Source organism: Mobula birostris, chromosome 8 (assembly GCF_030028105.1).
Source record: "Mobula birostris isolate sMobBir1 chromosome 8, sMobBir1.hap1, whole genome shotgun sequence".
Taxonomy (NCBI): Eukaryota; Metazoa; Chordata; class Chondrichthyes; order Myliobatiformes; family Myliobatidae; genus Mobula; species Mobula birostris.
In genome coordinates, this window is record NC_092377.1 from 18,842,886 (window position 1) to 18,869,095 (window position 26,210).

A 26,210-nucleotide genomic window follows, 5' to 3' on the forward strand; every position below is an offset into this window, starting at 1 on the left:
TTTCACCATTAAAGTAAGAAATGCAATCATTCTACAGGCTGAAGGAGAAAGATTACGGGAAATTTTAGGTAATCCAAAGATAGCAGTAATAGGGTGAGGAACGATATCCATATTCAATACCTTTGAGATAATATTAAAAATGTCTCTCCAAAAAGTTTCCAGAGTAGGACAAGACCAAAACATATGAGTTAAAGAGGCTATCTGTCCCAGACATCTATCACAAAAAGGATTAATATGAGAATAAAAATGAGCTAATTTATCCATATGTCCAAAATGTGCTCTATGAACAACTTTAAATTGAATTAGGGAATGTTTAGCACAGATAGAGGAAGTATTGACTGATTGTAAAATCTGCCCCCAGTCATCCACGGAAATGATAGAACCCAATTCCTGTTCCCAATCTACCCTAATCTTATCAAATGGAGCTTTCCTAAGTTTCATAATAATATTATAAATCATAGCCGATGCACCTTTCTGACATGGATTAAGGTTAATTATACTATCTAAAATATATGTAGGAGGAAGCATAGGAAAGGAAGAAAGTATAGTACTTAGGAAATTTCTAACTTGTAGATATCTAAAAAAATGTATTCTTGATAAATTATATTTATTAGATAATTGTTCAAAAGACATAAGGGAACCATCTAAAAATTTAGATGGATATCTTAGGAATGGATAGTATATCCTGGTCAAATAACCAAAATTTCATATGTCGAATATTAATTGCCCAATAATAGAATCTAAAGTTAGGTAATGCTAAACCTCCATCTCTCTTAGCTTTCTGTAAATGTATTTTACCCAGTCTCGGGTTTTTATTTTGCCAAATAAATGAAGGAATTTTTGAGTCAACTTTATCAAAAAAAGATTTTGGAACAAAAATCGGTAATGCCTGAAATATATATAAAAATTTTGGCAGAAAAAACATCTTAACTGCATTAATACGACCAATAAAAGTTAAATATAATGGAAACCATTTAGACGAAAGTTGAATAATATGGTCAATTAAGGGTAAAAAATTAATCTTAAATAAATATTTGTGTTTACAAGTAATTTTAATCCCGAGATATGAAAAATAATTATTGATCAATTTAAACGGAAAGTTATGGTATAAGGGAAGTTGTTTATTAATCGGGAAAAGTTCACTCTTACTAAGATTTAATTTATAACTTGAAAAAAGACTAAGTTGTGCTAATAGATCTAAAACAGCAGGGATGGATTTTTGAGGATTAGAAATATATAAAAGTAAGTCATCAGCATAGAGTGATATTTTATGGGATTTTAAGCCCTGAGTTATCCCAGTAATATTTGGAGATTCTCGAATGGCAATTGCAAGAGGTTCTAATGCAATATCAAATAATAAAGGACTAAGAGGACAACCTTGTCGAGTACCTCGAAAAAGAGGGAAAAAAGGTGAGCTTAAAGAGTTAGTACGGACCGAGGCCACAGGAGAATGATATAACAGTTTGATCCAGGATATAAATTTCGAGCTAAAATTAAACATTTCAAGCACCTTAAATAAGTAAGGCCATTCTACTCTATCAAAAGCTTTCTCAGCATCTAAAGAGATAACACACTCAGGAACATTTTGTGAGGGGGTATAAACAATATTTAACAGTGTGCAAATGTTATAAAAAGAGTAACGACCTTTAATAAAACCTGTTTGGTCTTCCGAAATAATAAAAGGAAGTACTTTTTCTAATCTGTTTGCTAATAATTTAGAAAAAATTTTAGAATCAACATTTAATAAAGATATTGGTCTATAAGATGCACATTGAGCAGGATCTTTATCCTTCTTTAATATTAGAGAGATTGACACTCTATTGAAAGATTCGGGAAGTTTACCAAGTTTTAATGAAACCTCGAAAACCTTACAGAACCAAGGGATTAATGAAGGTGCAAAACATTTATAAAATTCTGCGGTAAACCCATCAGGGCCAGGAGCTTTCCCCAGGTTCATAGAGGAAATAACATTCTTAATCTCATCAGTGGTAATGGGAGTATCTAGCATAGAAGACATATCCTGTGAAATCTCAGGGAAGTCTAGGTTATCTAAAAAATCATTCATATACTTAGAGTCTCGAGAAGACTCTGATTGATATAAGGAAGAATAAAAATCAAAGAAGGTTTGATTAATCCCCGTATGATCAAGTATCAGTCGATCATTTTGATTATAAATCCGATTAATTTGAGATTTAGCATAATTAGACTTCAATTGGTTAGCCAACGGTTTGCCAATTTTGTCACTGTGTACATAAAATTCATTTCTTGTTTTCTTTAATTGGTTTACAATCGAGGACGAAAGTAATAAACTGTGTTCCATTTGAAGTTCAGTTCTTTGTTTATATAACTCCTCAGAGGGAGCTGTAACATATTTCTTATCAATTTCCTTAATCTTGTCCACAATTAACAACTCCTCCTGCTTCAGCTTCTTCCTCAAAGCAGCAGAATACGAGATAATCTGACCACGAATATAAGCTTTAAAAGTATCCCAAAGAATGTTCACAGAAATATCCTCTGTATAGTTGATTGTAAAAAAAAGATCAATCTGTTCATTCATAAAGTTAACAAAGTCCGAGTCCTGAAGCAACAGCGAATTAAAACGCCATTGTCTATTATTTTGTGTATTGGCCTGAATTTTAATAGAAAGCTTAAGTGGAGCATGATCCGAAATGGTTATAGAGTCATAATCACATTTAATCACTGAAGAAATAAGACGAGAGTCAATAAAGAAATAATCAATTCTTGAATAGGAATGGTGAACATGTGAAAAAAAAAGAAAAATCTTTTTCCTGAGGAGGCAAAAAACGCCAAATGTCCATTGACCCAGAATCAGAGAGGAATGAATTAATCAAAGTTGCAGATTTATTAGGTAAGGTCCGTAGAGGAGCCGAACGGTCCAAAGCTGGAGATAAACAGGTATTAAGATCTCCGCCCCAGATCAATGAAAACTCATTCAAATTCGGGAACTGATTGAATAATGATTTATAAAATTCCGGACAGTCCATATTGGGAGCATAAACATTAACCAAAACTACCTTTTTATTAAATAGTAGACCACTAACCAGTAGAAATCTACCATTTGGATCAGAGATAATATCATGTTGTATAAAAGTAACTGAGGAGTCTATAAAAATAGAGACGCCTCGAATCTTAGCGTTAGAGTTCGAATGAAACTGCTGTTCCTTCCAGAATTTAAAAAACGTAGTCTGTCCCCCCTCCGCACATGGGTCTGTTGTAAAAATAGAATTTGTGCTTTAAGTCTCCAGAACACTTTAAAAACTTCTTTCCTTTTAATAGGATGGTTATCCATGTTTCTCAGGGGTAAAGTGGAGTGGGAAGTAGCCTTAGTTTTTGCTTGGAGTCTCCTGAGGTTGAAGGGATTACTACATTGCCCTCTCTGAAGTCATGGGCCATGAAATAGACCTGCTTCACCCCGTCTGCTCGGAGCCACAGGTGAGAGCTGAATGCCAATGGAGCAATGGTGGGCGAGCTACGTCCAAGGGATCACGACATGCCTGACTCATCAGAGGTGCTACTCCTCCCTGACACCCAGTAAACCCCCCCAGATGTATAATGAGTAATAGAGAGGTGAGAGTGGATATTAGACCACTGGAGAGGTAGAAATAGGGGACAAAGAAATGACAGAAGAAGTTAATAAGTATTTTGCATCAGTCTTCTCTGAGGAAGACTCCAATAGTATGCCAGAAATTCATGAGTGTCGTGGGGAGAAGCGTGTGTAGTTGTTATTACTAAGAAGAAGGTGGTTGGGAAGCTGAATGTTCTGAAGGTACATAAGCCACCTGTACCAGATGGGCTACACCCCAGGGTTCTGAAAGAGGTGGCTGAAAAGATTGTAAAGGCATTAGTAATGATCTTTCAAGAATCACTAGACTGTGGAATGGTTTTGGAGGACTGGAAAATTGCACATGTTACTCCACTTTTTAAGAAGAGGGGGAGGCAGAAGAATGAAATTTATATGCCAGTTAGCCTGACTTCAGTGGTTGGGAAGATGTAGGAAGCCATTATTAAGGATGAAGTTTTGGGGTACTTGGAGGCACATGATAAAGCAGGCCAAAGTTAGCGTGGTTTTCTTAAGGAGAAATCTTGCATGAGAAATCTGTTGGAATTCCTTCCAGAGCTAGCAAGCAGGATAGACAAAATTGAGTCAGTAGATGCTTACCTGGATTTTCAGAAGACCTTTGACAAATGCCGCACATGAGGCTGGTTAACAAGATAAAAGAACATGGTGCTACAGGAAGATACCAGCATGGATAGAAGGCTGGCCGTCTGGTAGGAGGTGAAGAACGGGAATAAAGGAGTCCTTTTCTGGTTGGCTGCTGATAATGAGTAATGCTCCGCAGGGGATGGTATTAAGATGGCTTCTTTTCTTGTTTTATATCAATGATTTCGATAACAGAATTGATGGCTTTGTGGCCAAGTTTGCAGAAGATTTAAAGATAGGTGGAGGGACAGGTAGTGGTGAGGAAGCACAGAGTCTGTAGAAGGACTTTGACAGATTGGGAGAATGGGCAAAAAGGTGCAGGATGGAATAGAGTATAGGTCATGCACTTTGGTAGAAGGAATAAAGGTGTAGACTATTTTCTAAATGGGAGAAAATTTAAATATCAGAGTTATAAAGGTTCCTGGCAGTCCTTGTGCAGGATTCTCTAAAGCAGTTAGTCTGACCTCAACGGTTGAGAAGTGGTTGGATTCAATTACTGAGGATGAGGTCTCAGGGTATTTGGAGGTACATGATAAAATAGGCCTCAAGGGAAAACTCACCTGACAAACCTGTTGGAATTCGTTGAAGAAATAACAAGCAGGATAGACAAAGGAGAATTGATTGAGGCTGTGTACTTGGATTTTCAGAAGGCCTTTGACAAGGTGCCACACATGAGGCTGCTGAATAAGCTGCGAGCCCATGGTATTGCTGGGAGGAGTTTAGCATGGATAAAACAGTGGCTGACTGGCAGGAGGGAAAGAGTGGGAATAAAGGGAGCCTTTTCTGGCTGGCTACCAATGACTAGTGGTGTTCCAGAGGGGTTTGTATTGGGACCGATTCTTTTTATGTTATATGATAATGATTTGGATGATGGAATTGATGGCTTTGTTGCATAGTTTGCAGAACATATGAAGATAGGTGGAGGGGCAGGTAGTTTTAAGGAAGTAGAGAGGCTATAGATGCAGTTAGACAGATTAGGAGAATGGGCAAAGAAGTAACAGATGAAATACCTTGTTGGAAAGTGTACTGTCATGCACTTTGGTAGAAGAAATGAAAGAGCTGACTATTTTTAATTCGAGAGAAAATAGAAAAAACTAAGGTGCAAAGGGACTTGTGAGTCCTTGTGCAGGATTTACTAAAGGTTAATTTGCAGGTTGAGTCTATGGTTGTTATGTTACATCTGTTTAAACGTACTGTGGGTTAACAGTAATGAATCATATTCTGGAAGAATTAGAGAACTTTTATTTACAGTAATAAACAAACACGTCTTAACCCAGCCACATGCCGGAACATTCTAGCAATCTCGCGCATACGCAGTGCTCTGTCCAATCACGTACTGGAACGTCATTGCACGTGATATCACCACAATGGTGAGGAAGGCATTCATTTCAAGAGGATTAGAATATAAAAGCAAGGATGTAATGTTGAGAATTTATAAAGTTCTGGTGAGGCCTCACTTGGAGTACGGTGAGCAGTTTTTGGTCCTTATCTTAGAAAGGATGTGCTGAAACTGGAGATAGTTCAAAGGAGGATCATGAAGATGATTCCAGGATTAAATGGCTTGTCATATGAAGAGCATTTGATGGCTCTGGGCCTGTACTCACTGTAATTCAGCAGAATGAGGGGTGACCTCATTGACTCCTATCGAATGGTGGAAGGCCTTGATAGAGTGGATGTGGAGAGGATGTTTCCTATGGTGGGAGAGTCTAAGGCCAGAGGACACAACCTCAGAATAAAGAGGTGTCCTTTTAGTATGAGATGCGGAGGAATTTCTTTCGCCAGAGTGGTGAAACTGTGGAGTCTGATGGTAGCTGTGAGAAGATGGCCTTGTTTTCTAAAGTACACCAGAGACTGCACAGAATTATTTCAGTGGTCTTGAGATGTTTTGAGGTGCACTGGAGAAAATCAAAGATTTTGTTTTACTTTTCTCTTCAGTCTCTTCATTTCAGTGATAGTGAAACTGATTCAGATTTGCATCCCATTCTAATTTCTCTGTGCCTGTGGCCTCATCCAGGATTTCTCTGCTTATCCTAATACTTGAGGTTTTGGAGTGCAATATGCTCCTTGTTTTGCTCTATAATGCTCCCATTTTGTTTGATATGACTCCTGCGATACACCTTGGGGAGTTCTGTGTACTACAAGAGGAGACGCTGCTCTGATCCTGCGTTGGGGTCCTGTTGTCAGGCAGGGTGAGATCTAAGCAACGTGCTGACTGCTACCTGGTTGTGCTTCACACTTCCAGTGCACTACATTGTGCTGTTTCCAAACAAAGCTGGGAATTACGAGGAATATCGTCACTTCTCCCCGTGTTCTTGGGGGTCCTTCTCTCCTTAGCATTCCTGGGAATTAGAGGCAGGCAATTTGAACAAGAAAATAGGTGGGATACTGTTTGATTTTTACACTATTACTGAACAGACACTGAAGAATAACGAGAAACAAAATACTAAGGTTTCACCTGGGTACTTCAAAATATACCAAAGCCTCTGAAGTAACTATGTGCATTCTCTAGTGTACTTCATAAAACAAGGCCAGCTTCTCATAGCTACCATCAGACAGAAGGTACAGAAGCCTGAAATCCCAGACAGATATGTTCAAGAACAGCAACTTCCCTTCAACAATCACGACAGTTTTACAACACCATGGCCATTTAGACTACTTTGCACCAAAATGGACTTCTTGTTCTAAATGTGTTTTCTTGTAAACGTTGCGTTAAACTTGCATTTTTTTTGTGAACGCTGCTTATACGAGGCTATGTCTCCGTGACACTACTGTAAATATATTTTTCATTGCATCTGTGTAGGTGACAATAAACTTCAATTTGGCTTTGTCCACAAGCATGTTCCCATAAACTTTCCTGTGATTATCTTTAGAGAGAGGGAGGTGAACCTGCGGAGTTCATTGACACAGACGGCTGTGGAGACCAAGTCACTGGGCACATCTAAAGTGGAGGTTGAAGGGTACTTAATTAGCAAGGATGGCAAGATTGTGGGGAGAAGGCAGGCGAATGGGACTGAGAGGAAAAATAGTCAGCTATGATCAAATGGGAGAGCAGATTTGATGGTCTGAATGGCTTCATTCTGCTCCTATGTCCTATGGTAATCCCCATGATTGTGAAGCTTTCCTTGGCCTACCCTATCTCTCACTTTGTTACCAGATTTCTATCCAATTCTTACAGAAATGGCACAGTGCAATGCAGTTTCAGCGTGAATCACTGAGTATAAGGAAATGCATTGTTCAGATTCAACTAACGACAGATCTTTAATGCAGTAAAGGGCTCTGCTCCTGTAGAGTCTCCTGGGTTCTCCAAAGGAGCCTTATCAGACAAGATGTTCTATTAGTTTAGTGGTGCTGACTCAAGTCAAGTCAAGTCAAGTTCATTGTCATTTAACTACATCCACGCATACCATCAAACAACACAACTTTTCTCCGAACCAGGGTGTAAAGTTCAGTAGCACACATTACACACAGTAACTTATAAAGTAGGATAAAATCTACAGATTGATTACACATCAATAAACAAACTAAAGTGCATAAATTAAATATTGTAAGATACAGAACAGATTAACCAATGACACTGTGAAGTGGCAGGGGGTTCAGAAACCTTATGACCTGAGGGCAGAAACTGTTTCTCATAGAGTCTCCTGCCTGATGGTGGAAAGACAAAGAGGATGCTGGATGGATGTGTGGGATCCTTAATAATACTAAGAGCCTGATAAATGTTTCCGATGGATGGTGGGGAGACCCCTATGATCCTCTCCGCTGTTCTCACAGTCCTTTGTAGGCACTTCTGGTCCGATGCTCAGCTGCTTCTGTACCAGATGGAGATGCAACTTGTCACGTCGTTCTCAATGGTGTTCCGGCAAAATGCAGTTAAGATGAAGAAGGGGGGAGCCCTGCTTGCCTCAATCTTCTTAGGAAGTGGAGGTGCAGCTGTACCTTCTTGTTCAGGGAGATGATATTAAGGGACCAGGTGAGGTCATCTGTGATGTGACATCTCAGGAACCTGGTGTGGAGGGAGGGTGGAGTAAGGTCAAGATGGCGCTAAATGGCGACTCCTTTGCTTGTATCTTCAGCAACAGATCCTTTTCTATCTTTGATATCTTTTTTTTTTCTTTTCAAGCTTCTTTTGAAGACCCTGATCTGGAGTTACATTCTGACTTTGGTTCTTTGCAGCAATGGGACCCACTCTCAGGGCCTCACGACCGGCCACTTTTTGATTTCCCAAGGACGCGGCCTGGAAGACTAGGGCACCTTCAGGGTGTCGGATACTCGTGGCTCTGGAGACGGGCTAATTCAAGGCCGCTGCCCCTGACTGAGGCATTGCGGGAAGACACGGAACATCAGGAGCAGCGACTTGGCTGCAGGCCATGTGTCCAGAGACTTGAGCCTTTCTGGGGCCCATTCTCTGGGCACAGAGCCTGGAAAAAGCGACGAAACAGACTTTTAACATCATAAATCAGTGAGTTGTTTGTTATGTCTCCTCTCTCACTGTGTAATGTGGACATCTCTTTTTCCCTCATTTGGCAGCGAGAGAGCCTGTGGTATGTTGAATTACTGGGTGAACGAGTAGTCTTTTGGGTACTGAAAGTCTGTGTCTTTATTAATGCTTTGCTGCATGCTTGAGTGCTCGGTGGAGGGCGCTGATGCTTTTTTTTGCTGGCTGCTTGTGCATGGGAGGGGGGAGCTGGGGGGGGCTTTGGGGTTCTAAAGTTTAACTGTCATTCATTCTTTGGGGCATTCCTCTGTTTTCGTCGATGTTTGTGAAGAATAAAAATCTCAGAATGTACCTGACATTAAATGTACCCATTGAACCTATGGAATATAACTCTCTCTACAGACGAGCCATGTTTCTGCCGGGGGGGGAGGGGTGGTGGTTCATCTGCACCTTCCTGAGGCCCAGATCGATTTCCTCTGTCTTTTCCATGTTCAGGCTTAGGTTGTTCTTCTCACACCAATCTACCAGCCGCTCCACTTCCTCCATATATTCCGTCTCCTCATCGTGCTTGACATTGTTGTGTCGTTAGGTAAGGCACTGAGAATAGCTCTCCTGCTTTTTCCTTTGAAATGTTACCATGCAGTCCATGACAGAATGAGAATCACGTTTATTTTCGATGACAGATGTCACGAAATATGTTGTTTTGTGGCTGCAGTACATAAAAAATACTACAAATTACAGTTAGAAATACAGTTCGAACAAAGTGATTTATTTTTGTATAAAGAGAACAAAACTACTGAGGTATTGTTCATGGGTTCATTATCCGTTCAGTAATCCGATGATGGAGGGTAAGGAGACATTCCTGATCTGGTCAGTGTGTGAAAAACAATGGACAAAGATAGTGAACGAGCATTCAGTAGATCGGGCAGACAGGGCCGGATTTTGAAATCTGACAGCACACCTCTGCAGCCATATTTCACGGCAGCAGCTGCTTAAATTTTTGGTCTTAGAGTCTTTGGAGTGGGGAAAGCCCCCAACCCTAAACAGGGGTAACTGCGTTACCCAGTGATCGTCACTTATTGGACTTCGTGTACAAAGAGATTGCTAAGATCCACAGAGAGACCGGCTCTTGGTGACAAGGCACTCACTAGAAATGATAATCAGCAAGGACCTTGTAGGCCTGAGCCCCACGCAAGGTGATCGTGATGAAGCAAAAATACAATTGAACTAAGCTGAAAGCATCTGCCCCCAAGCAATCAGCCAGAGACAATTGCCAAAACAAACATTTCTAGTAAAAATGAAGAATAAATTTCTGACATAAATGTAAATAAGACCTCAGCTTCTGTGCTCATGGAGTTTGATTATAGCCTGAAGGTCTGTTTCCAGCAGCAGATGATAACTGGGTGTGTGCAAAATCCTCTCATTATAAATTATTCAAATACCTACTTCTCACAGTTCCTTGATGTTCACCTTTCCAACCGGCAAGGAAAACATGCAGCGTAGCGTGTAACTTTCATTTCATCCCAAGATTGATGCAATCACGGCCCAGGCTACAAGGCAAACCCAGTGAAGAAGGTGATAACAAACGGGCTTGTGACAGCAAGTTTTCATTCTGTGTTTATCTTATGCTGTGATAGCAGAGAGTCTGGGGCACTGATGATTAAAATCAGCGGCCACTTTATTAAGTACACCTGCTCATTAATGCAAAAATATCTAATCAGCCGATCACGTAGCAGCAACTCAAAATTCAAAGTAAATTTATTATCAAAGTGCTTGTATGTCACCATATGCAACCTTGAGATTTACCTTCTCGCGGGCATTCATTATAAGTACAAGAAACATGATAGAATCAATAAAAGACCACACCCAACAGGTCGGACAAACAACCAAATTGCAAAAGAAAACAAACTGTGCAAATACAAAAAGAAAGAAAAAGAAATTATAATAATAATAATTTTTTTATAAGCAATAAATATATAGTACATGAGATGAAGAGTCCTTGAAAGTGAGTCCATAGGTTGTGGGAACAGTTCAGTGATAGGGCAAGTGAAGTTAAATGAAGTTATCCCCTCTGGTTCAAGAGCTTGATGATCAAAGGATAATAATTATTCCTCAACCTGATGGTGTGGGTCCTGAGGCTCCTGTACCTTCTTCCTGATGGCAGCAGCGAGAAGAGAGCATGACTTGGGTGGCGGAAGTCCCTGATGATGGATGCTGCTTTCCTGCAACAGTGCTCCATGTAGATGTGCTCAATGGTGGGAAGGGCTTTGCCTGTGATCGACTGGGCTGTAACCTTGACATTTTGTCGGCTTTTTCAGTCAAGGGCATTGGTGTTTCCATACCAGTCAGTAAACTCTCCAACACACATCTATAGAATTCAATGCATAAAAGACCAAACAACCATTGGGGAATAAATGTGATCCAAGTTACTTTGACCATGGAATGATTGTCATCCATTGGGCTACAGCAGTAGAAGTCCCCAAACATACATTCAGTGGTCACTTTATTATGGGACATCGCCTCAAGATTCAGAGGAGAAGATTTAGGATGGAGTTGAGGAGAAACTGTTTTTCCCAGAGAGTGGCGAATCTGTGGAATTCTCTGCCCAGGGGAGCAGTTGAGGCTTCTTCACTAAATATATTTAAGAAACAGTTAGATTAGTTTTTACATAGTAGGGGAATTAAGGGTTATGGGGAAAATGTGGGTAGATAGAGCTGAGTTACGGACAGATCAGCCATGACCTTATTGAATGGCAGGGCAGGCTCGATGGGCCAGATGGCCAACTCCTGCTCCTATTTCTTATGTTCTTATGTACAGAAGGTATCTAATAAAATGGCCACTGAGTGTACTTAAATGGTGAGTGACTGAGAAATGTTGATGTTCAAAGGGAGCTGTGTTTCCTGAAGGCTAACATACAGGTGCAGAAAGTGATTAGGAAAAAAATGATATATTAACCTTTATTGCAAGAAGATTTTAGTGCAGGAGATATCTAACTACAATCTCTTAGGGCCTTGGAGAGTCCACACCCAGAGCATCATGTAATATCCTGGCCTCTTTATTTAAAAGATCATAAGACCATAAGACCGTAAGATTTAGGAGCAGAAGTAGGCCATTTGGCCCATCGAGTCTTCTCTGCCATTCAGTCATGTGTTGATCCACTTCATCCAGTCATCCCCACTCCCCTGCTTTCACCTCATACCCTTTGATGCCCTGGTTAATCAAGAACCTATCTATCTCTGCCTTGAATACACCCAATGACTTGGCCTCCACAGCCGTGGTAACAAATTCCACAGATTTACCACCCTCTGACTTAAGTAATTTCTCCACATCTCTGTTCTAAATGGACATCCTTCAATTCCTGAAGTCATGCCCTCTTGTCCGAGAATCCCCTACCATAGCAAATAACTTTGCCATATCTAATCTGTTCAGCTCTTTTAACATTTGGAATGTTTCTATGAGATCCCCCCTCATTCTCCTGAACTCCAGGGAATACAGCCCAAGAGCTGCCAGACGTTCCTCATACAGTAACCCTCTCATTCCTAGAATCATTCTCGTGAATCTTCTCTGAACCCTCTCCAATGTCGGTATATCCTTTCTAAAATAAGGAGTCCAAAACTGCACACAATACTCCAAGTGTGGTCTCACAAGTGCCTTATAGAGCTTCAACATCACATCCCAGTGCTTATATTCTACGTCTAAAAATAAATGCCAACATTACAATCTCCTTCTTCACAACCGACTCAACCTGCAAGTTAACCTTTAGGTTATTCGGCACAAGGACTCCCAACTCCCTTTGCATCTCTGCATTTTGAATTCTCTCCCCATCTAAATAATAGTCTGTCCATTTATTTCTTCCACCAAAGTGCATGACCATACACTTTACAACATTTTGTTTCATTTGCCACTTCTTTGCCCATTCCCCTAAACTATCTAAGTCTTTCTGCAGGCTCTCTGTTTCCTCAACACTACCCGCTCCTCCACCTATTTTGTATCATCGGCAAATTTAGCCACAAATCCCTTAATACCATAGTCCAAATCATTGACATACATCGTAAAAAATAATGGTCCCAACACCGACCCCTGTGAAACTCCACTGGTAACCGTCAGCCAGCCAGAATAGGATCCCTTTATTCCCACTCTCTGTTTTCTGCTGACCAGCCAATGCTCCACCCATGCTAGTAACTCCCCTGTAATTCCATGGGCTCTTATCTTGCTAAGCAGCCTCTTGTGTGGCACCTTGTCGAAGGCCTTCTGAAAATCCAAGTACACCATGTCTACTGCATCTCCTTTGTCTACCCTGCTTGTAATTTCCTCAAAGAATTGCAGTAGGTATGTCAGGCAGGATTTTCCTTTCTAGAAACCATGCTGGCTTTGGCTTATCTTGTCATGTGCCTCCAGGTATTCCGTAATCTCATCCCTAACAATCGATTCCAATAACTTCCCAACTACTGATGTCAGGCTAACAGATCTATAGTTTTCTTTCTGCTGCCTCCCACCCTTCTGAAATAGCGGAGTAGCATTTGCAATATTCCAGTCATCCGGTACAATGCCAGAATCTATCGATTCTTGAAAGGTCGTCGTTAACGCCTCCACAATCTCTCCAGCTATTTCCTTCAGAACCAGAGGGTGTATTCCATCAGGTCCAGGAGATTTATCCACCCTCAGACCATTAAGCTTCCTGAGCAGCTTCTCAGTCATAATTTTCACGGCACAAACTTCACTCCCCTGACACTCTTGAATGTCCGGTATACTGGAGATGTCCTCCACTGTGAAGACTGATGCAAAATATGCATTCAGTTCCTCTGCCGTCTCTGCATCTATCATTACAATATCTCCAGCGTCATTTTGTATTGGTCCTATATCTACCCTCGACTCTCTTTTACCCTTTATATACTTAAAAAAGCTCTTAGTATCTCCTTTGATGTTGGTCGCCAGCTTCCTCTCATAATTCATCTTTTCCTTCCGAATGACCTTCTTAGTTTCCTTCTGCAAGTTTTGAAAAGCTTCCCAATCCTCTATCTTCCCACTAGCGCTGGCTTCCTGGTATGCCCTCTCCTTTGCTTTTACTTTGGCTCTGACTTCACTTGTCAGCCGCAATAGTATCCTTCTTCCCTTTGAAAATTTCTTAGAAGAGGACATACTGTACATAGCTCAAAGGAAGTGTTGCAAAGCTTTAACAGACTGGTTCCTGGGATGGGAGATCCTTCACGAGTAGAGATTGATCAGCCCAGCTTCTGTTCTCTCATGTGTAGGAGAGGAGTATACTCATTTTGCTCAACAGGGTAGATGCAGGAAGGATTTTTTCCCTGGTCTGGGAATCTAGAATTCAGGATCTCTGTCTAAAAATAAGGAATAGACTACGTAAGGCAAAAATATGGAAAAATTCCCTCACTGAAGGACTGATAAATCTTTGGAATTCACCGTACCGCAGGTGCTACTGAGGCTCTGAGTGGCGAGTTCCTGTTTCTCTTTCTTATTTAGTGAATTAATCCTTAAGACCATCAGATCACAATTAGACCATTTGTCCCATTGCATCTGCAACACCATCTAACCATATGGAGTTTATTGATGTAATTACCAATATGACCAATCCTTAAACATATTTGTTCTCTTAATGAATTAATTGAGCTTTAAATCATGTGAAATTTCCATTATCAAAACAATTGACTTCCATCTCACTTTACCCATCGTCGACTCTGATACCTTTCTGTAGCAGGCACCAAGTCCAGCTCTTGCGCCACAGAGCAGCTTACAGACTGGGTAGACCTGCGGTACTTGACGTTCTTAATGCTCAGCATTGTCTTGAGGTCATAAAAATGACATTTAAAAAGACAAAAACACTTTTGTTCATCCCAGAGATGCCACTGCGGCGTAACGCCCCTCCATCTTACCAACGTTGATGGTGAATATATAGATATACAGTATGTATATTAATTCATACTGTGGGCACGTGGCCAAGTGGTTAAGGCATTCGACTAGCGATCTGAAGGTTGTGAGTTCAAGCCCCAGCTGAGGCAACATGTTGTGTCCTTGAGCAAGGCACTTAACCACACAGTGCTCTGCGACAACGCTGGTGCCAAGCTGTATCGGCCCCTGCCCTTCCCTTGGACAACATCGGTGTCATGGAGAGGGGAGACCTGCAGCATGGGCAACTGCCTGTCTTCCATATAACCTTGCCCAGGCCTGCGTCCTGGTGAGTGAGGACTTTCCAGGCACAGATCCATGGTCTCGCAAGACTAACGGATGCCTTAGATATTTATTCAGGATCACCAGATGCTGCAGGGATTCACACAGTTGTAGGTACAGTATATTTGCCTTTTCAAAGTGTGTATAAAAGGCATTCAGCTCATCGGGCAGCAAGAGTTTCCCTAACATTTACCCCTCAATTATCTTCACTAGAGCAAGCACATGATATGGTCACTATTACTCTAATGGGAGCTTGCAGTTGACAGATTTAGTAATGTAATTCCTACACGAAGCAGTGACCACACATAAGAAATCGTTAATTAGCTGTGAGGATTTTGTGATCAAATGCATTTGTGAAAGTTGCAATTTTTTATATCTCTCTCCCATTGCTTAAAAAGCTGCAAGTGCACATTCAAGGCACGGCTTGCTGGTGTAGGCATTGTACTAGTGCTGTGAATTGCAATGAACTGGAAACCGTGACTCATTGCAGAGAATGACAGCCCCGACATCTGGAACTGAATGCTCCTGCCGAGCCTTGTGATTGACAGAGATGTGTCAGATGCAGCAAGTTACATCACAACTACAGAATTCTGGGGAATCCCAAGCTGCCCCACTGTACGCATATTCAACCCCTGGAAATCACTCACATGCACTTCCATCTCCTTGCCGTTTGGAGAGCAAGGTTACGGTCTGTGTGTGTCGGATGTGACCTGTATCCTGGCTGACTGTGTGCTCTCTCTCCTACCCCTTACCACACTGTTCTCCTGTTAATAGTAATGTGTGTTTTATTGGTCAAAATCATATACCCATCTAGCTACTGAGCTACTGCCAATCAAATGTGTACAGTAAACAATGATGCCTGTCTCTTAGGGTGACAATGCAGAGAATTATGTCCCGTTACATGACCCAGGAGCTGCCATTCACTCCAGCCAGTCTTACTAGCATTTTTGTATCCCTAAGCCCTCCCGTCCTTTGCAACCCAGTCCCTCAGGATGAAGGGAGTGTTGCTTCCACTCTCACTCTCTGGCTGATCAGACCAATATGGTAGAGTCTGGGTCGGTGGATGGACTGGGATAGGTCATGTGTTCCTTCCACTACAAGCAGGGGCTCAAGGTGCTCAGTTCCATTCTGAATTTGATCAGGCACAGGCTATGACTGGGTGAGTAGGTTACATTTATCCACGGAGACTGTGAGAACATCCTTCAGGAACTCTCCCCACCCTCCTGGCAATTGTTTGCTGTGAGTGCTTGTCCAAGTACTCATCAACAACAGGAGCCACAGAGATGCCATGACGAAGGAAGTGCACTAACTAACCTCTACTGACTCAGAAGGCTAAAGGAATGTGGCATGTTCCCATTGACCCCCACCAATGTTTATCAGTGCATCATCAAAAGCTCATATCCAGATGCATCACAGCTTGTTACAGTGAGTACTCTGCCCAGGGCCATTAGAAACTGTAGAGACTTGTGAGCACAGCTCAGCACATCACAGAAACCAGCCTCTCCCCTGTCTACAATTCCCTCTGCCTTGGTCAAGGTACCAACATAATCAACTGCCCCACCCAGTCTGGATGGACTTTCTCCTCGCCCCTTCCATCAGGCAGACGACACAAACCCCTGAAAGTACGTGCCACCCATCTGAAGGGAAGAGTCTGCATGCATTCATCCTAACCATAGCCCTCATCATTTTGTATAATCCTAGAAGATCCCTCATTCTCCTGCACTCCGGAGAAGCAACACCAAACCTATAAAACCCAAGTCATTGATGAGCTGATAACCCAAAGTCCTAGAAAGGAGAGAGAGCGAGACAGAGAGAGAGAGAGAGAGGGATACTGTAGGGAGTGAAAGAGAGAGAAGGAGAGGTAGGGTGAGGGAGAGATGGAGAAAGTGAAATAGAGTGATATAGAGAGGGAGAGATGGAGAGATAGAACAGGAGAAAGAGTGAGAGATAGAAGGAGATACTGTATAGGGGGAGAAGAAAGGGATAGAGGGGGAGATAGAGATGGTGAGATGTAGAGGGAGAGATTGAAAAAGATGAAATGAGAGAGATATAGCGTGGCAGAGAGATAGAGAAAGGTAGTGTAAGAGGGAGAGGTAGGGAGAGCTGGAGAGATAGAAAAGGAGAAAGAGTGAGAGATAGAAAGAGATACTGTACAGAGGAAGAGGAAAGAGATAGAGAGGGGGAGATAGAGATGGTGAGATATAGATGGAGAGATTGAGAAAGATGAAGTGAGAGAGATATAGTGTGGTATAGAGATAGAGAAAGGTAGTGTGAAAGAAGGAGGGGGAGAGAGAAGCTGATTATTCTTTCTTCCCCTCTGTCCACTTACCCAGAAGAAATCTTGGTCTCTCAGTCTCCTTGATCGACTATCTGTGCTGTACTTTCTCTGTGTTGGTAACATGGTGCTCTGCATTGTCTTCCGTTGTTTCACCTCGATGTGGAATGATCTGCCAGTCGAAGATTTTCATTGTACAGTATCTCACTATGTGAGACAATAATAAGGCAGCTAGTAACCAATGACCTATGAGCTTACAGAATGCAAACAGTACAGACAATGCCAGCATCTGTTATGCACATCTCTCAAACCCCTGAATTAATGCAGGAGTTGAAATTCAACCATGTTTCTGAGTCTAGAATCACATAACTTGCATATAGGTCAGACTAGGTTAGGACAGCAAATTCTCTTCTTTGAAGGATATTAATGAGCCATATACAGTATTATGACAATCAAATAATTTCATGGCCCCTATTGCTACTGATAGGTTTTATTGCTCCTGATTTATTCAATTACTTGAATTATAAATTCCACAACAGCCATCATGGGATTTGAACTCAGGCCTTAGCCTTTAGTCTAGCAAATTAACTGTTATGTTACCACACATGATCGATGAGGCACTGAAGATGAGCTGGATGAAATGAACAAAAATTTTTTCCTGAATGATTTGTTTTTCAAAAGATGAGGAAGTACTTTCACATTCAACCCCTTGTGTCAGTGCCCTGATTACATAATCTACCAGGGATTACAAACATTAATTATCCCAAAGCCCTCTTGAAAGAGTTATATAAAAACCTACAAGATCGGGGAAGTCGGTTGGGCTAGCCATTGCACTTTAAGATTGTACCTAATAAAGTGGCGACTGAGCGTATGTTCATGGTCTTCTGCTGCTGTAGCCCGTCCACTTAAAGGTTCAACATGTTGTGCATTCAGGGATGCTCTTCTGCACACCACTGTTGTAATGAGTGGTTATGAGTCACTGTCGCCTTCCTGTTAGCTTGAACCAGTCTGGCCATTCTCCTCTGACCTCCTTCAATAAGGGCATTTTCACCCTCAGGACTGCCGCTCACTCAAATATTTTTTTCTGTTTCTCGCAGCATTTTCTGTAAACTCTAGAGACAATTGCGCAAGAAAATCCTGGGAGCTCAGCAATTTCTGTGATACTCATACCACCCAATCTGACATCAATGCTCATTCCACTTAGTCACTTAGATTACATTCTTTCCCCATTCTGATGTCTGATCTGAACAACAACTGAACCTCTTGACCATGTCTGCATCCCCTTATGAATGGAGTTGCTGCCACATGATTGGCTGATTAGATATTTGCATTAACAAGCAGGTGTGCAGGTGTACCTAAAAAAGTAGCCACTGAGTGTATACTCAGAATTCTTGTTGTTTTAATTTTTGTATTATTAAGTGACAAAGCAACTCAGGCCGTTGTGTGGATTTTTGTCGACTTGTAATTGACTTGACAGAAAAACCTAACGTGCAAAATTTTTCATGTTGGCCAGTCCAAATTTATAACACTATAAATAACATCATAAATTTATAACATTATAACATTATAAATTTATAATCATTCAGTGGAATTGGATGAGTCCACAGTTCTCTTCGTTTCCTTGTGATCCTATGGATTGGAGCCAGACGGTGATGCAACCGGTCAGAATGCTCTCCACAGTACATCTGCAGAAATTTGCTAGAGTCTTTGGTGTCATACCAAATCTCCTCAAACTCCGAATGAAGTTGCTGGTGTGCCTTTTTCATGCTTGCATCAATATGCTGGGCCCAGGGAATATCTTCCGAGATGTCAACACCCAGGAACTTGAAGCTACTCACATTTTCCACTGCTGATACCCTCACTGAGGACTGCTGAGTGTTCTCCTGACTTCCCCTTCCTGAAGTCCGCAATCAACTCCTTTGTTGGTATCGAGACCTTTTCTGCTGCCTCTGGTTGTAAGCAGATCTCATTTCTTGGTTTGCCCTTCATTCAACATTTCCGCGAGGTTACTGCAGAATTCCATGTCTGACCTTTATTCCTTACCTTTATTTGACCAGGTTAAAACAGAAGAACAGGAAGACAGCACTGGAATACCACCCCAGGCTGGCAAAATGGAAGTGGCAGTGGCTTATTGGATGTGTTGACACAGAGATGGATGGCAGGTTGGAGATACGTCTCCACCAAAGGAAGTGTAAGGCCTGCTTCCCTCTGTCATCCTGCAGGTCACCCTTGGGCAAGGTGTAGCACCTGCTTAGCTCCTCTCCTCCTGATCAGCATCATGTGAAGCCAGGGGAGCAGGTGGTGGATGGTCGTACGAGCAGCTGGTGCACGTCACAAGTCCTGGTGATGCGACAGCTGATGCCAGGCAGACAATCTCTGAAGAGTATCGATAATGGCTAGGGTCACCCATCTTGTGAAGACTCTGCCTCGGACTTCTGTAGAAAAATTTGCCAAGAACAATCACAGTCATAGAAAGGCCATGGTCGCCCACGTCATACAACAAGGCACACGATGATGACGATGGCACAGAAACTAATATACAGGACTAGTGATAAGCATTCAAAGACACAAGTTTGAATCCTAAAACGGCAGCTGGGGAGTTGAAATGCAGCTAATTAAATAAATCTGGAATGAAAATTAACTAGTATCGGACTATGAAATTGCTTGATTGTGATAAAAACCCATCTGGTTCACCGATGTCCTTCAGTGAAGGGAAACTGCTGCGCACACCCATTCTGGTGATTTAAAGCCCTATTATCCTCTGATGTGTCCACTTGTTTTTTGGAAATGTTGCTGCTCTGGCCAAGAATGCACACACTCTGTGACCAAGAGGTATTTGGATTTAGCAAGGACACAGGACAGGCAGTGTTATATTCATGCCCTGGAATAGTCCCTAGACTAATCAGAAGGGCCATATAAATAACAGCAGATGGGTCACCACTGCTGTCAGGTTGGATAACATTCTACAGTAATATCCAATTTCTATCATTCTGTCAGTTAATTTTCACTTCTGGTCTCCGAAAAGCAAATGATCAATGGCTTGCGGCAAAAACTGCAGGACTTTCAATAATAAATTTCCTTCCCAAGCAACTCTCCCAAGCAATCTGTTGGTTTGCTAGCTTCCATTCACACAGGTGCCAAAAACAATCTAATAACCTTCGAAAATGTGTTTTCAGATGGTTTATTAAATCCATCTCAGAGCTCTGGAGAAAGCTGTTTGTCCAGAGAACACTTTGAATATGGAACTCACTCCCACGTGGAGTGGTTATGGTGTATCAGTATATTTAACAGAGTATGGGGGGGATATAGGACAGATGGTTTTGCAGATGGAGTTGAATGATGCAGGGTGGTAGGGGGCTTGTGGGGAGTGTAAACTGCCCTGGACTAGTTGGAATAGGAAATGGCAGAGCAGACAAAGATTTTGTGCAGCAAACAATCTGCTGGAGGAGCACAGTGATCAAGCAGCATCAGTGGGGAGCGGATTGTTGGCGTTTTGGGTTGAAATCCTGCATCGAGCCTTTCAAGGATTTTATGTCTGCCTTCACGAAAGATGTAATAAGACTTGCAGAAATACAAAACTCAAGGATCAAATGAGAAAAGAACAGAATGAGTATTTGTAAAAAGACAGTACAGTGTTGGACGAGCTGGAGAGTCTTGTTGCTAGTGTAGTGGATAGCACAACGCTTCATAGTACAAGCAACCCAGGTTCAATTCCCGTCACTGCCTGTCAGAAGTTTGTACGTTCTCCCCGTGACCACATGGGTTTCCTCCCACAGCCCACAGATAAACCAGTTGGTAAGTTAATTGGTCAATGTACATTGTCCTGCGATTCGGCTCAGATTCAATTGAGGGGGTTGCTGGGTGGCATGAGTCAAAGGGCCAGAATGGCCTACTCAGTGCTGTCTCTCAATAAATCAGGAAAACATCAGGGATTTGTTTATCTACACCCCAGAGTTTATGAATGGGCTACTGAGAAAACATGTACCTTGGTTGTCATCAAAGTTCAAAGCAAATTTATTTTCAAAGTACATATATGTCACCATATCCTAACTTAAGATTCATTTTCTTGCAGGCATTTACAGGAAAATAAAGCAATACAATAGAACTTATCAAAAAAAACTACATATAGCAAAGGCTGGCAAATAACCAATTGTGCAAACAATTGTTTGCTGGTCAGTCTTTGTAATTTATCATCTCCCAAAATACAGTAAATTCTGGAATTTTCCCTGCAGAGTACTACTACTATGTTGACTCAGGCCTGGGCGGCCAGCGTCGGGCACGATGATGGACTCTCCACTTCTCCCTCTCCCTCATCGGTGTGTTCAGTTCATCTACATTAGCCGCGCCGCTGTCTTCTAGGAGCGTGTTGACCATAGTCTTGGGAGGGCGCCCAGGGTTCACCCTTCCATGCTTGGGCTCCCATATGATGACTAGGCTGGCAGGTAGCTCGGGGTGGCATAGACAGTGCCCCGCTAGTTGCAGTCTTCTCGCCTCGATTTTAGTGGAGAGCACTGGTAGGTTGTCATAGAGGTGGACGTTCGCCATGTGCTGTTGCCCACTCACGTCAAGAGCCACCCTGCAGAGTGGAAGGTAGCAAATGTGAGCCTACTATTTAAAGGAGAGAGAGAGAGAGAGAAAGACAGGGAACTACTGACTTGTCAGCCTAATACAGTACGGAAAAAACTGGAGGAATATTAGAATAGAACATCCAGAAAAAGAAAACAGGATGTAGCTTTGAAAGTGAAATCATGTTTGACTAATCTATTACAGCTCTTTGAGGATGTGGTGAGGGGGAATAGTTGAAGGGAAATTATTTGATGTACATTTGATATATTTATATTTTCAGAAGGCTTTTGATAACAACATTGAAAGACCTTTGGACAGATAGGAAAGGCTTGGAGGCATGTCAATCAAACATGGGCAAATGGAACGAGCTCAGACAGACATTTTAGTCAACGTGGGTGATTTGGGTTGGAGGGCGTCTTTCTGTACTGTGTTAGCCCATGATAAAGCTCCATGCAGGAGGCTGGTCAACAAGATTAAATCACATGGAACTGGGGAAGATAGATTCAAAATAAAGTTCAAAGTAAATTTATTATCAAAGTACATGTATATTATCCTGAGATTCACTTTATCGTGGGCACTTGCAGTGAATACAAAGAAACACAATAGAATAAATGAAAAACTAAACACAAAGACTGACAAACAACTAATGTGCAAAAGAAACAAACTGTGTAAATAGAAAAAAAATATATAATAATAAATAAATAATACTGAGAACATGAGTTGTAGAGTCCTTGAAAGCAAGTCCACAAGTTCAGGAGCCTGAATTGGTGTGGACTGTGAGACAGTTCACAGACGGAAAGCCGAGAGTGGGAATAACTGTCGTTTTCAGAATGGTAGGCAGTGACTTGGGCTTCAGCTTTTCACAATCAATATTAATGATTTGTCTAAGGGAAAGCAATGTAATATATCAAAATTTTTTGATGATACAGAACTAGATGGAGTGGTAAGCAGGAAGAAGGGTATAAAGATGATTCAAGGGAACAAGTGAGTGGGAGAGAATATGGCAGATGGAAATGAATGTCGATTAATGTTATGTCATCTATGTTAATGTTGGGCTGAGTGGTCTGTCTGTGCAGTTAGCACTTTGTAATTCAGGACACAGTATGTTAGTCTTTACAGTTTGTGCCCATCCTAACAATATTAAATTACCTAGTGTCCGCCCATCCTGGGACTATTTTAAGGTAGAAGTAGTTAATCCTGGACCAGCCCCTTATCCAGGGCACCAACTGGAGCAGGAAAGCTGGTTCTAGAACCCAAAAATGAGAAGCAAAAATAGGACACACATTGACGTCCAATAGAGACAATTGGAATCAGAATCAGGCTTATTATCATCGGCTTGTGTTGTGAAATTTGCTAACTTAGCAGCAGCAGTTCCATGCAATATATAATAGAGAAAAATAAATCAATAAATAAATTACTGTATATGATTAAAAATTGTGCAAAACCAGAAATAATATATATTGAAAAGGTGAGGTAGTGTTCATGGGTTCAGTGTCCATTTAGGAATCGGATGGCAGAGGGGAAGAAGCTGTTCCTGAATCGCTGATGTCCAATAGGGACACTTTGACGTCCGAATTATCCTTTTACTTTAGTTATTTAGAGATAGAGCATGATAAAAGGCCTTCCCAACCTGCGGCACCCAATTACACCCGTGTGACCAGTTAAGCTACTAACCATTCCATCTTTGAAATGTGGGAAGAACCTGGAGCAGGCAGAGGAAACTCACACAGTCAATGCACAAACTCCTTGCAGACAGCAGTGGAAATGGAACTGAAACCCAGGTCGCTGGTGTTGTAATAGCATTCTGCTGACTGCTACACTACCTACGCCCCTAGAACTTACCTATATAAACTATAATTCCCCTGCTGATCCGAATATCCCTCCTGTATCCTGGAATCCAAAAACCTCTCAATAGTCAGAATGAATTTACTCAATGATTCAACACTGGAGCCCTCTGGCAGAGCAACTTGCAAAGATTCATAAACTTCTGAATGGAGGAGTGTCCTGTTCCTCATGCCTTTCAGCAAAAGTCAATTCAGTAAATCTTCCTTGCGCTTTCTCCAAGGCAGACATCTCTGTTCAGAACTAAGGCTACCCAGACTGCTTGTGGTGGTCCTGCTGTAACCTATGGTTCAATGGTTCAGTTTAGTATCAGAGAATGTATACAGTATACAACCTGAAATTCTTACTTGTCACAGACATCGATGAAACAGAAGAAAAACCCCAAAGAATGAATGACCGAAAAGTTAGAACCCCGAAGCCCCCATTCCCCCATACACAAGCAGCAGCAAAGCATCAACCTTCCCCTCCCCTCCCCTACCTGCCTCAGCAAAAACATCAGAACCCACACGAAAGCAATACCAAAGCCCCCAAAAGACTACGATCTTAAAAAAAAACACTGTTACAGTCAGCAGCATCACTTATTTTGACAGCAGCATGCGTCGCTCTCTTGATTTTCTGACCTCGCATGAAGTTTCAGTTGGCGACACCAGCGAGGAATCGGGTCGTCCACAAGGCTGCAGGGCCACACCCTGAGGGAGCATGTCTTCCAGGCCGCTCCTGGTGTTATGGAAAATGTTAAGCTGCTTGGCAAGCTCTGGGAGCAGGAACTCACTGCCGTGATGAACCGCAGTTTGAGCGCAGCTGCAGATCTTGGACTCCAGCAGGACCCCAGCCACGTTGAAAAGGAAAGAAGAGGCATTAGAGAGAAGAATTTAATCTGTTTTGCAGATGAGCAGGAAGAAATCACCCTCTGGCACCATCTTTAGCTCTGCCTCCAGCAGATTTATAAAGGTCTAATCAGATTTTGATGGACAGATTGGCTTCCGGATTCTGTTCATCAAAGTCCTGCACGGTTCAAGGAAGATTTCACTTTTCCCAGAAGGAAGTGCCTGCTATGTCGATGGTCCACCTATGCCTTCACTGACATGTATTCCCCTCTTCCTTGGTGACAGCATTCCCCCTGTTCCTCATTTTTCCTTTGAGTGATCTTGTAAGGCTTCCCAATGACTAAAGGAGGGAAAATATTGAGCCTAGCACCTGTTGAAGATCAGCTGTGGAGATTATTATGACCGTGGGAAGGATGGATACTATCCTCGCAAACATATCCATGACAATAAATGAAATATAATCACTACCTTGCTATTCCACTCTTCAGGATGAACTGTTCATCCTTCTAGCTGTGACTCGTACTTACAGTGCTGGTGGTGAAGTGTGGGAATGGAACTGATTGGATTGATTAATAAAGTACTAACTAGATTTCGATGGACAGATTGGCTTCCCGATTCTGTTCAATTCCTGGTGCAATGGAGAACCTTGTTTGGAGTCTCCCTTGTTCAAAAACCCAGTGGGAATTAGACTGGAATGGGTTATAGAATTCGAACAAGCTTGGAACGTAGATCGAAGGTTACATTAATCACCCTACCTCTTTCCACTGGAAACCCATTCCAAATCAAAACCAAACAACAAGAATTCTGCAGATGCTGGAAATTCAAGGAACACACATAAAAGTTGCTGGTGAATGCAGCAGGCCAGGCAGCATCTTTAGGAAGAGGTGCAGTCGACGTTTCAGGTCGAGACCCTTCATCAGGGCTAACTGAAGGAAGAGTGAGCAAGGGATTTGAAAGTGGGAGGGGGAGGGGGAGATCCAAAACAATAGGAGAAGACAGGAGGGGGAGGGATGGAGCCAAGAGCTGGACAGGTGATTGGCAAAGGGGATACGAGAGGATCATGGGACAGGAGGCCCATTCCCATTCTGACATACATGCCTATCCACGGCCTCCTCTACTGTACCCATTCCCATTCTGACATACATGTCTATCCACGGCCTCCTCTACTGTACCCATTCCCATTCTGACATGTCTATCCATGGCCTCCTCTACTGTACCCATTCCCATTCTGACATACATGTCTATCCACGGCCTCCTCTACTGTACCCATTCCCATTCTGACATGTCTATCCACGGCCTCCTCTACTGTACCCATTCCCATTCTGACATGTCTATCCACGGCCTCCTCTACTGTACCCATTCCCATTCTGACATGTCTACCCACGGCCTCCTCTACTGTACCCATTCCCATTCTGACATGTCTATCCATGGCCTCCTCTACTGTAAAGATGAAGCCACACTCAGGTTGGAGGAACAACACCTTATATTCCGTCTGGGTAGCCTCCAACCTGATGGCATGAACATCGACTTCTCTAACTTCCGCTAATGCCCCACCTCCCCCTCGTACCCCATCTGTTACTTATTTTTATACACACATTCTTTCTCTCACTCTCCTTTTTCTCCCTCTGTCCCTCTGAATATACCCCTTGCCCATCCTCTGGGTCCCCGTGCCCCTTGTCTTTCTCCCTGGGCCTCCTGTCCCATGATCCTCTCGTATCCCCTTTGCCTGTCACCTGTCCAGCTCTTGGCTCCATCCCTCCCCATCCTGTCTTCTCCTATCATTTCGGATCTCCCCCTCCCCCTCCCCCTCCCACTTTCAAATCTCTTACTCACTCTTGCTTCAGTTAGTTCTGACGA